At 37.1% G+C, this 13,807-nt stretch overlaps 1 protein-coding gene and 1 non-coding gene across 2 annotated transcripts in view; one reads left to right on the top strand and one right to left on the bottom strand.

Annotated features, from left to right (window-relative positions):
* RABGAP1L (RAB GTPase activating protein 1 like) overlaps positions 1-13,807 on the bottom strand; it is an 802,566-nt gene that overhangs the window by 742,932 nt on the left and 45,827 nt on the right. The gene's annotated exons all lie outside the window — the stretch shown is intronic.
* On the top strand, positions 12,511-12,612 carry LOC112616451. The gene has a single exon (XR_003117639.1). It is a non-coding gene; the product is annotated as a small nucleolar RNA U13 (small nucleolar RNA).

Below are 13,807 nucleotides of genomic sequence, written 5' to 3' on the forward strand. Positions count from 1 at the left end.
CACCTCTGGTCCAGGGCAGGTCCAGAAATATCATCTAAGAGCCAAGGCCTGTAAATGGGGACCCAAAGACTCCATTTTGTGCTCTACCTCATCCTCAAGCCCCAGGCCACAGACTGATACTGGTCCCAAGCCTGTTAGGAACCGGGCCACACAGCAGGAGGTAAGCAGTGCGTGAGTGAGTATTATTATTGGCTAAGCTCTACCTCACGTCCAATCAGCAGTGGCATTAGATTCTCATAGGAGTGTGAACCCTACTGTGAACTGCGCATGTGAGGGATCCAAGTTGAGTGCTCCTTATAAGAATCTAACTAATGCCTGATAATTTGAGGTACAACACTTTCATCCTGAAACCATCACATCTCCCACCCCCATTCCGTGGACAACCATCTTCCACAAAACTGGTCCCTTGTGCCAAAAAGGTTGGGGACTGCTGTTCTACCCTACTATGGCCAAGCTGATAAACTGAATAGCCCTATATTTTTAAAGGAAACACCAAAGATGACTTCACTGGTAAACTCCACCAAACATTTAAAGAAGAAATAACATCAATTTTCCACAATATCCTCCAGAATATAGAAGCAGAGGTAACACTTTCTAACTCATTTTGTGAGACCAGCATTGCTCTAATACCAAAACCAGATTACAAGAAAAAAAAAAAAACTATCCATCAATATCTATAATGACAGTAACACAAAAATTCTTAACAAAATATTAGAAAACCATATCCAACAATGTATTAAAAGAATTATATACCAGGTACAAAAGACTGGCTCAACATTCAGAAACCAATCAATGTCATCATACATATCAATAGGCTAAAGAAAAATCATAATCTTGTCAAATGAAATGCATTTGACAAAATCCAACATCCATTCATAATTTAAAAAAAAAAGAAAAAAAACCTCTCAGTAAACTAGCAATTGAGGGGAATTTCCTCTGATAAAGAAATTTACAAAACATCACACTTAATAATCATGAACCAGACACTTTCACCCTAAGATTGGAAGAAATAAAACGTATACAGATTGGAGAGAAAGAAATCAAACTGTCTTTATTTACAGATTACATGATTGTCAATGTGGAAAACCTCTAAAGATTCAAAAAGAGAAAAAAAGAAACCATCAGAACTAATAAGCAAGTATAGTAAGGTTGGAGGATACAAGGTAAATATACAAAAGTCACTATTCTCCCTACATACAATGGACAACAGGAATTTGAAAGTTAGAAAAGCAGTATCATTTACAAGAGCAAGGGAAAAAATGAAATACTTAGGTATAAATCTAACAAAATATGTATAGGGTCTGTAAGGAGAAATCTAAAAAACACTGAGGAAGGAAATTAAAGCAGATCTAATAAATGTAGAGATATTCAGTGTTCATGGATTAGAAAATTCAAGGTTGTTAAATTGTCAATTCTTCCCAACTTAAGTACTTTGATTCAAAAAATAACTTGCTGAGACTGATTGAGCACTGAACACTCAACTACAAGTTAGACTCTTTGTCCACAAATTTGGCCACTGAGATGAAGGAGACACGTTCCTTAAAAGACACAAAGTACCAAAATTCACACCAGGAAACACAGATAACTTGAATACCCCTATATTTTGAAAGAAATTGAATCAACAATAATTAATAGCCTTCTAAAAAAGACCCATCTGCACATGGGCAGGGATCAAGTCTATTTTTATTTTAGCCAACACATCCCCAGGACAGTGTCTACACACACTATGGGCTCAATAAATACTTTTTTAATAACCAAATGAATTATTTGGGATAGCAAGATGGACTTCAGCATCAGGTAGAAAGTTGGATTGCATGAGTTCTAAAGTCAAGTACTGACTTGACTCAAGATTCTCACGCTATGTGATTTCTAGAAGAATCCAGTTAGTTCCTGACTACATTCCAAAACGTCCTTTCAAAATATAATTTACTAAGTCTACTATTAAGCAGAAGTGTGCCATAACAAAATGTTAACTGTGTCTTTATGTATGGCAAACTGCTATTATTTCAAATCAAAAGAAATAACAGCTGGAATATTCTCAGAGGTCTTTTAAATAATATGAAGCTCACTGTTTTAGTGAATTTCAGATTAATACATCCATTTCAATGCAGCATGTACTACAGAACACTGTACAAACACAAAACTGCTTTAAAATGCACTTAGTTAAAAGATTGTCCTGTTGCAATCTAAAAATCAGAATATAAAATCTGACAAAAGATTTTTACGTTTCTTCAGACACAAAAAATAATGGAAATATAAGCATAAATATTTTCATTTTCAGGGCATTTTAAAGATATATGGAAATAAGGAACAGAAGCTTATCAGCATTATAGAAAATCTGGTACGTATGTGTGTTTGGTTTCTTTTGTCCATCCCCTTCTAAAGTCAAAGGAGCTCAATAAATATTTAGATTAAATTAAATCACTTAAAGACACACTTCTCCCCCACAACTACAAAAATTCTACCAAGTGAAATAGCTTATAATTCTTACTTTGATGCCACATCATTTTTGCTAAACGAGAAATAATGACATCTAAATTAACACCTCACTTGGACGCCTAAAACTACAATTTTCACATATTCAAGAAATAGTACAACAATATTCAGCAATGTCTAACTGAAAGCTATTTTCTTCCCAAAATAACTGAACATATTCGACACTATGCAATCACAGTGCACGTGATCTAATTTCCTTCAGTGCCAAATGTGGTTAGCCTCCTTCTTGCTTTCAGATCACGTGTTTGTGCCTACTCATTTTCAAGTGGCTCCTGAGCTAAAATAGAAACCTAAAAATACAAGGGTGAGTCAAAATTGGATAGGCTGCAAAGACTATTAGGCATAAGAATTAGAATGACTGTAGGAGATCCATTACAAAAATAGAAAGGGAACTATTCTTAACTTACACTAAGAAAATGGACAAATACTTTATAGCACAACATTTGCCAACCAAAATTCTTCTGTGCTTTGAAAAACTGAGCCAATCCAGGAAAAAACTACCACGACTTTTGTTTACTAAACAGTCTATCCACTACTCTAGTTCCCAAGCAAGAACCAAACCAATATGTATGCATGTACACAAGTATGTCTCTAGCCCTGAAAACAGCACAAAAAAACTTTATTAATTCACATTACTTTAATGGATACCTATTTTTATCCACCCAACAGTAATTCTCAAACATCTTATTCTGCGAATAAGCCCTCTCTCTACTTAAACTACATAGCTTTTATAAAAATATCAACCCACAGCCAAATAAATGAATCAAAGCTGGATCAATTAATCCAATTTCTAAGATTTTTGGACTAGTGACCAGCCATGTTTTTCCTCAATGAAGAATGACAATATGCAGTGAGAGAGAAAAGTAAACCCTAGACGGAGACAAGAAAAAGAGTCTTAACCAAGTCATGTCCCTCTGAGTCATTCCTGAGGCCTAGCTCCAACTGTCCCCATCCTCAGTCTTAATAAATCTGCCATTCTTTTATTTCCATAAAATATTCCTTTCAACAAATTATTTTTGCATAAATTAATTTGAATTGGGTTTCCAGAATTAGAGAAGCAAGAAGAAATCAACCCCAAAGCTACCAGAAGACAAGAAGTATTCAAAATCAGAGCTGAACTGAAGTAAATGGAGACAAGAAAAAACAATTAAAAGACCAATGAATCCAGGAGTTGGTTTTTTGAAAAAAATTAGTAGATAGATAGGCCACTAGCTAGACTAATAAAGAAGAAGAGAACCTAATTAGAAATAACAAAGGAAATGTTACCACTGACCCCACAGAAATAAAAAATAACCATCAGAAACTACTACAAACACCTCTATGCACACAAACTAGAAAACCTACAAGAGACAGATAAATTCCTAGACACATATGTCCTCCCAAGACTGAACCAGGAAGAGATTGATTCCCCAGAGAGACCAATAACAAGCTCCAAAATTGAATCAGTAATAAAATGCCTACCAACCAAAAGAATCCCAGGACCTGATGGATTCACAGCTGAATTCTACCAGATCTACAGAGAAGAGCTGGTACCATTCCTACAAAAACTATTCCAAAAAACTGAGGAAGAGGGATTCCTCCCCAACTCATTCTATGAGCCCAGCATCATCCTGACAGACACAACAATAAAAGAAAACTGCAGGCCCATATCCTAGATGAACATCAATGCAAAAATTCTCAACAAAATACTTGCAAACCAAATCCAGCAATACATCAAAAAGCTAATCCACCACAATCAAGCAGGCTTCATCCCCAGGATGCAAAGTTGATTGAACATACACAAATCAATAAATGTGACTCATCACATAAACAGAACTAAACACAAAAACCACGTGATTATCTCAACAGATGCAGAAAAGGCCTTTATTAGTACATTCTCACATTGCTAGAAAGAGCTACCTAAGACTGGGTAATTTATGAAGAAAGGAGGTTTCACTGACTCACAGCTCCACAGGCTGTACAGAAAGCCTGGCTGGGAGGCCTCAGAAAACTTACAATCATGGCAGAAGGTGAAGGGGAAGCAAGCACATCTTACTATGGAGGAGCAGGAAAGAGAGAGAGTGTGAAGGGGGAAGTGCTACACTCCAGATCTCGTGAGAACAACCACATCTTGTGAGAACTTACTCCGTATCATGAGAACAGCAAGGGAGACATCCGCCCCCATGATCCAATCACCTTCCACCAGGTCCCTCCGCCAACACTGGGGATTACAATTCAATATGAGATGTGGTTGGGGACACAGAGCTAAACCATATCAAGGCCACTGGTAAAATTCAACACCCCTTCATGTTAAAAAAACTCTCAATAAACTATGTACTGAAGGAATATACCTCAAAATGATAAGCCATCTATGACAAATCCACAGCCAACATTATACTAAATGGTCAAAAGCTAGAAGCATTCCCTGTAAAAACCAGCACAAAACAAGGATGCCCCCTCTCACCACTCCTATTAAAAATAGTATTGGAAGTCCTAGCCGGAGCAATTAGGCAAGAGAAAGAAATAAAGAGCATTCAAACAGAAAGAGTAGAAGTCAAACTATCTCTGTTTGCAGACAACATGATTCTGTATCTAGAAAGCCCCAGTCTCAGCCCAAAAGCTCCTTCAGCTGACAAACAACTTCAGCAAAGTTTCAGGATACAAAATCAATGTACAGGCCAGGCGCAGTGGCTCCCGCCTACAATCCCAGCACTTTGGGAGGCCGAGGTGGGCATATCACTTGAGGTCAGGAGTTTGAGACTAGCCTGGCCAACATAGTGAAATCCTGTCTCTACTAAAAGTATAAAAATTAGCTGGGCATGGTGGCACACGCCTGAAATCCCAGCTATTCAGAAAGCTGACACACAAGAACCACTTGAACCTGGGAAGTGGAGGTTGCAGTGAGCCGAGATCATGCCACTGCACTCCTGTCTGGGCAACGGATAAATATTCTGTCTTAAAAAAAAAAAAAAAATCAATGTACAAAAATCACTAGCATTCCTATACACCAACAACAGCTAAGACAAGAGCCAAATCAGAAAGGCAATCCCATTCCAAATTGCCACAAAAAAACAAAATACCTAAGAATACAGCTAACCAGGAGGTAGAACATCTCTACACTGAGAATTACAAAACACTGCTCAAGGAAATCAGAAACAACACAAATAAATGGAAAAACATCCATGCTCATGGATAGAATGTCATTAAAATGGCCATACTGCCTAAAGCAATTTACAAATTCAATGCTATTCCTATCAAACAACAAACAACATTCTTCACAGAACTAGGAAAAACCTATTTTAAAATTCACATGGAACCAAAAAAAGAACCTGAACAGCCAGAGAAATGCTAAGCAAAAATAACAAAGCTGGAGGCACCACGTTACCCAACTTCAAACTATACTACAGGGCTACAGTAACCAAAACAGCATGGTACTGGTACAAAAACAGGCACATAGAACAATGGAACAAAATAGAGAGCCCAGAAATAAGGCCACACACCTATGACCATCTGATCTTTGACAAAGCTGACAAAAACAAGCAATGGGGAAAAGACTCCCTATTCAATAAATGGTGATAGGATAACTGGCTAGCCATATGCAGCACACAGAAGGTGGGCCATTTCCTTACATCATATACAAAAATTAACTCAAGATGGATTAAAGATTTAAATGTAAAACCCAAAATTATAAAAATCCTGTAAGACAACATAAAAAATACTATCCTGGAACAAGCAAAGATTTCATGACAAAGACATCAAAGCAATCACAATAAAGCAAAAAAAGGACAAGTGGGATCTAACTAAATTCATGAGCTTCTGCACAACAAAAGAAACTGTCAATAAACTACAGAGTGGGAGAAAATATTTTCAAAGTATGCATCCGACAAAGGCTACTGTCCAGCATCTATAAGGAACTTTAACAAATTTACAAGAGAAAAAAAAAAAAAACCATTACAAAGTGGGCAAAGGACATGAACAGTTTTCAAAAGAAGACATACCCACGGCCAACAACCACATGAAAAAAAGCTCAATATTACTGATAGAGAAATACAAATCAAAACCACGAGATACTATCTCATACCAGTCAGAAAGCTATTATTAAAAAGCCAAAGAGTAACAGATACTGGCAAGGTTGCAGAGAAAACACTTATATACTGCTGGTGGAAGTGTAAATTAGTTCAACCATTGCAAAAAGCAGTGTGGAGAGATTCCTCAAGAGCTAAAAACAGAACTACCACTCAACCCAGCAATCTTATTACTGGATATATACTCAGAGGAATATAAATCATTCTACCATAAAGACAAATGCATGTGAATGTTCACTGCAACACTATTCATATCAGCAAAGACATGGAATCAACCTAAATGCCCATCAATGACAGACTGAATAAAGAAAATGTGATACATATACACCATGGCATACTATGCAGCCACAAAAAAGAATGAGGTCATGTCTTTCCAGAACATGAATGGAGCTGGAGGTCATTATCCTTAACAAACTAACACAGAAACAGAAAACCAAATACCACATGTTCTCACTTATAAGAGAAAGCTAAATGATGAGAACTCACGGACACAAAGAGGGGAACAACAGGCACTAGGGCCTACTTGAGGGTGGAGGGTGGGAAGAGGAAGAGGAGCAGGAAGAATAACCATTGGGTACTAGGCTTAGTACCTGTGTGAAGAAATAATCTGTACAACAAACCCCTGTGACATGAGTCTACCTATATAATAATCCTGCACATGTACCCCTGAACCTAAAAGTTTTTTTAAAAAAACTTCATTTCTTTCCAGCCCAATGTGTCCATGGAAAACGCATCTCATCTCTACGAACACACTTTCTTTAACAGAAAAATAAGGAGTTGGGCTAGTTTATATCCAAGATCTTTGAGCTCTAAAAATTCTACACATCAATTATTTATTTTCAGAATATATCTATATATGAAGAAATGTAATATGGATAAAGACGCTGAGGTCAGGTATGGTGACTCACACTTGTAATCCCAATACTTTGGGAGGCCGAGGTGAGAGGATGACTTAAGCCTAGGAGTTCAAGACTAGCCTTAAACATTCAACTGGATAGTCAACATTCCAGTTGACTATCTCTTCTGCCATCACATAATGCACTGTGTAAAAGTATACCAAAGTACAACAGCAAGCAGAAATAAGAAGGAAAGAAAGTGAATTAATGTTTACTGTGCATATCCTACATAACTGGCATTAAGTTAACAGAAAAGCCATTACCTAATTTGTTGGGTCTGGCACAGAAAGATTCAAGGTAGAAAGTAAGAATTCATTAACTTGGCAAGCGAGCATGGTTTCTGAAGCTAAGAAAAACACTAAGAAATTTCCCTGTTATTCTCTTCAACTAACGGATCCAAATAAGATCAGCAGTCAGGGGAGCCTCAGTCACTGCCCACAAAGATATAATACCAACACAACTAAGGAAGAGAACTCAAATTATTTTTTTAATTATCTATTTTTCCTTTCCCATTAAAGCCTAAAAGCAAGGATCCAATTTCTGTGTTTGAAGCACAGAGCCTTCTGGGTTTACTAGAACACTGAGGATTTCTGAGATATGCCTGACTTAATACCTTCTAAGCTATTAGAAGAAGAATTTGAAATGCACAGTACTCAAAGGCTTCTTGGCATATAGTGTTTATCTGTGTGCATGTTTTTATGTGTATGCACTTATATCTGCCTAGTTTTACAGAATTAGTAAAAATTTGAAAAAAGAGATCCATGTAAGAATTAGAATTCATAAAAACCTCTCAAATTAACTAGATTTCAAGAAAAGGCATTTTCCTTTGATTTGATAACAATTTATAACAAAGACGAGTTTACATTTGAGACTACTTCCTAATATTGTCAGTAAAATGATTCAGCAGGATACTTATGAGGAAACTTATGAAATGTCAGGGGAAAAGTTTTCAAACCCTTAAAAAAGGATTTTCAACCTCTGATGCAAAAGTCACAATTGGCTTGGACAAAATAATCAATGACCAATTAGGACAAACAAAAAATATAAACACACAGAAGAATGGTCTGAAGAAGCTAATATTTAGGAAATACTAAGACATGCCTAAAATTTCTTAAGTATTTTCTATGAAATAATATAATGCCATGTGTTTAGAAAAGCAAGAGAGAGCAGTTCCTGTTGAGTTGAAACTATTAATACAAAAACTGAGTCACTGTAACTTTGGAAAATAAAGTGAAAAATTGTTCTAGTACTGAATTGTTCTACTTGGTTTTACAATTTTTCATTCTCACAAGGCAAACAAAACCCAAAGGTATTTTACATAATTGGAAATGAAAATTATTCATGCTTTCAACAAAATCAACTAGCCTCATAACCATTTCTATTGAATAGTCCACCTAACGGATATTTTTCAATGCTTTCAGATGTTTTAAACAGGAAAGGCATTATAAAATACCATCATCTATCCAATCTTCAACACTCATGCTGCTAAATCTGCATCCTGATGTCCATCTTGACATCTGTCATGCCTTTAAATCCTGGGTCAAGCCACAAGAGACCTGCTGCCTTACTGAGGGCAGAAACTGAAATATTACAGCCATGGGGTCTCTACTGCTGTTCACACAGAATCCAGTTAATTCATTTTTTTTAACAAGAGTTTGTTGGTGATGGTGGTGGTGTCGAAAATGTATTATTTAACAGACATAGTTATAAGGCAGTCTTCTCAAATTAGACATCTAAAAGACATTTCAAACTCAACACACTCAAAAATCTAACCTTTCTTTCTACCTCCAACCTACCCCTAACCTGACACCAACCTCCTGCAGGCTTTCTCATCTCAATTTATGGCAATTCCCTCCCTGCAGCTACTCTGGCCAAAAAACTTAAGTCATGCTACTCCTCTCTTTCTGTCCTTCCTTAAACACACACATACACCCTTTATATCTATAGTCAGCAAATTCCTTTGGCTCTACCTTCAAATTATATCCAGAAATCATCTATTTCTCACCATCTCCACTGCCACTACCCAGTCCCAGTCACTGTCTCTTACTTGGATTATTTTAAAAGCATCCTTAACCAGCCTTCTTGTTTCTTTACTTGCTCTCCTATGGCCTATTTTCCAAAAAGTAGTCAGAGTGATCTTTTTAATTTAGTTCCTGTCATTGCTCTGATCAAAACCATCCAATGACTCTCCCATTTCACTCAGAATGAAAGCCAAATGACCTTCAAAAGCATTACACACCTGGTACTACAAACTACCCCACCTCACTACTCTCCTGACTCCACTTTACCTCACCTCTGTAACCTATCTTCTACAATTATCCCCCTTGTTTACTCAACTCCATTTAAAGGATCTCCTTGCTTTCCCTCAAACAACCCTGGCGTACTTGCTCTGGCTGTTCCATCACAACCCACACTTCTCCCAGATAACTGCCTGACTACCATCCTTAGTTTCCTATTCATACCTTTGCTCAAATCGCATCCTCTTGAGAGACCTATCATGCTCACCTTATTTAATACTGCTTCCCACCACCACCAAATTCCAATTTCCCCCTTTATTCTGTTCTACTTACTCTTGCTTGCCAGAGCACTTACTTACTAACATATAATTTATTTTTGTAGTATATTAACTGTTTACTGTCTGTCACTAGAATACAACATTGTCAAATGCAAAGATTTTTGTTTTATTCATTGATGTAACCCAAGCACCTAGAAGTACACCTGGCATAGAGCAGACAGTTGAATATTTGCTGCACAGATAAATTCCAAGATGAGTAAATTAAAAGTTTCTGAAACTCCAGGAGCCACCCAGTACTCCACAGTCCGATCAGGACTGTGCCATTGAGGGAACACTATAAGTACACTGATGGGTTTCTTTCAACTGAGTAACTCACCAGTACACACTTGAACTTCTGAAGGTTTATGATACGAGACACTAAAAGATAATTTTTAAAAGAAGGAAGAGTAAATTAAAATGTTGAGATTTCCTCTCCAAATTTCCCATCTATGCAAGAAAAACAAAGAACACAGACTAGATAATGATTTTAAGAAATTACTGCTGACATTTTTAAGAGTGTGAGGATGGTGATATGGTTATGAAGGTGTCCTTGCAGCAGTACATACTGAAATATTTACATATTAAATGATGTGACTGTCTGGGATTTGCTTCATATAATCTAAGGTAGAACTGGGAGGCATAGAGGCATAGAGGAAATAAGATTGCTCCTTATTTGGTAATTGCTAAAGTTGGCAAAAGGTGACAGGAATATTTATATTAGTCTCCCTGGTTTTGTATATGCTTCAAATTTGCCAAAATAAAAAGAATAAAAAAGCCAAGTAAGGCCGGACACGGTGGTTCCCGTCTGTAATCCCATTACTTTGGGACACTGAGGCGGGAGGATCACTTGAGGTCAAGAGTTCGAGACTAGCCTGGCCAACATGGTGAAATCCCGTCTCTCCTAAAAATACAAAAATTAGCCAGGCATGGTGGCAGGCGCCTGTAATCTCAGCTACTCAGGAGGCTGAGGTGGGAGAACTGCTTGAACCCAAGAGGCAGAGGTTGCAGTAAGCAGAGATTGCACCATCACACTCCAGCCTGGGTGACAAGAGTGAAACTCTGTCTCGAAAAAAAAAAAAAAAAAAAAAAAAAACCAAGTAATAAAAGCATGAGAAAAAGTTAGCTTAACAAAAAAAAGAAAAATACAAGCATACATTCCCTTTAGAATCTAGCACAGTGTGTGGTATCTAAATAAAATAAATGATGATAGAATAAAGTACATATCACAGCTAAAGAATAGTTTCTAGGCCAGGTGCGGTGGCTCACGCCTGTAATCCCAGCCCCTTGGGAGGTCAAGGTCAGCGGATTACCTGGGCTCAGGAGTTCAAGACTAGCCTAGCCAACATGGTGAAACTCCATCTCGACTAAAACAAACAAAAATTAGCCGGGTGTGGTGGTGGGTGCCTGTAATCCCAGCTACTCGGGAGGCTGAGGCAGGAGATCGTCAAAAAAAAAAAAAAAAAAAAAAGCCATCTCTACGCTGGGTGTGGTGTCTCACACCTGTAATTTCAACACTTTGGGAGCCTGCGGCAGGAATACTGCTTGAGGCTAAGAGTTCAAGACCAGCCTGAGCAACAGAGTGAGACTGTCTCTACAAAAAAAGAAAAAATAAAACTAAAATTAAAAAATAATTTCTATAAACTACCATAATGAGAGGAGCAGACGAAAACAAAAATTAATGACCAAAGTGAGCACCTCTTTCTGAATGAAAGAAATTGACATGTAAAACGATGGCCCTGGTGGTTGCTACTGCAGGGACAAGAAAAGAAACTTGTTTAAACAGACGAAGCCACAGTGACTTCAAATGTGGATAACTGGAACCAAATGGGGACACACTGGAAAAGTTTTTCATCTTTTTTCAAGATAAAAGACACTGTACTTTATCCTATAAAGGTTATTTATATAAATGCAAAATATCAACAGGGACAAGAGAACATAGCTAAAATTTTATGTATCAAATAATATTGCAGCATAATTATTAGAAAAACAAGGTTCAACGTGACTACAAAACAAATATAGCAGGAAACAAACACGATCTCAATCCCAGAAATGTCAAGTAAACAAAAAAGCACAGAAAATTTAAACCTTAGAAGTATTAAAGTGGCATAAACTAAATATAACAAAATTTGTAACCTTCAAAATATAACTTGTGCCACCTCTGGAAGCAGTTTCAACAATGTCCCCAAGTGATTAAATCTACTCTAGTAAAATATGATTATTCTATAGGTTTATGGCAAAAACATCTGTACATACATGTTTTCTGGGAGCCATCCATCTACCTCATATATAGATTTCTTTTTAATTTTTAATTCACATTCAGGTAACTGTAGATAATAATCTAATGGAATAATCAAGTACAAAAAGGTATAAAATTTTCCTGTCAGGAATAGAAGCTGTTACGCCAGCTTACTTTGCTAATTTGCCAAAGAGTAAGATATATGCGTTTCACATTTTAGGAACACCAGATTGTTAGCTAACACCTACACAAGAACTTATATAGATCCTTTTGTAGTTCGTAAGCGTGATAACTGGGTTTCCACACACATATGAGATGTGCCTCCCTCAAACCTTGCTACAGCGTTGGTACATTATCTGTCTAACATGGGAAAAAAAGACATCTCAGGTACTTATTTTAGCTTATTTGATTTTTACTTCCCTTTTACTCTAACTTGTTACAAAAATCTCAAATCTTAATGAAAACAATGAATATTACTTCTTTAACATTTATTTTCTCTTTAAAGAAATACCTGGATTTAAAACTATAAACCTCATATTTGTTTCCTATGAGTAATCATGACTAAAGAGAACCTAATAAAGTATTTTTTCAGAGCCAATAATTCTAAGAATAGCTATTACTTCCTTCATGGATTTTTCAATTTTCCCTCAATCACCCTCACTGTTATTTCCCTGAAGCATTGTGCCAAACCACATTATGAGGGAGGGGAGACAAGAACCATCAACACTGATTTTTGAGTCATGGAAACCCAGAATAAAATTTGTCGTATTTAAGATTTTCAAAAGACCATTAGAGATACTGAATTGGCTCTCATAATCATGAAAGAATACACTATTAAGGAAATAATGAACAAAACAACTGATCTTTTAAAACAGAATGTTTTAGAATTGAAAAACAATGTATGGGCCGGGTGTGGTAGCTCACACCTGTAATCCCAGCACTTTGGAGGGCCAAAGTGGGCGGATAACTTGCGGTCAGGAGTTTGAGACCAGCCTGGCCAACACAGTGAAATCCCGTCTGTACTAAAAATACAGAAATTAGCCAAGTGTGGTAGTGTACACCTGTAATCCTAGCTGCTCGGGAGGCTCAGGCAGGAGAATTGCTTGAATCCAGCAGGCAGAGGTTGCAGTGAGTCGAGACCGCACCACTGCACTTCAGCCTGAGCAACAGAGCATGAGCCTGTCTTAAAAAATAAAAAAAAAAAATACACGAATAAAACTGCCTCCACTAAAATATATGACTCAAGACCCTACCGGTCAAGTGGGTAAAATAACATAAAATTCAGGTCTGATATGTCCATAATTTTCATATTCCATAATTTTAAGTGTTTATATTGAAGGCACTGAATTTAATTTTCCTCAGTAGTAAGAACTTTTTCTTTTTTTGAGACGGAGTTTTGCTTTTGTTGCACAGGCTGGAGTGCAATGGCGCAATATTGGCTCACTGCAACCTCCACCTCCCAGGTTCCAGCAACTCTCCTGCCTCAGCCTCCCAAGTAGCTGGGATTACAGGTATGCGCCACCACGCCCAGCTAATTTTGTATTTTTAGTAGAGACAAGGT

The sequence above is a fragment of the Theropithecus gelada genome, chromosome 1, assembly GCF_003255815.1.
Source record: "Theropithecus gelada isolate Dixy chromosome 1, Tgel_1.0, whole genome shotgun sequence".
Lineage (NCBI taxonomy): Eukaryota > Metazoa > Chordata > Mammalia > Primates > Cercopithecidae > Theropithecus > Theropithecus gelada.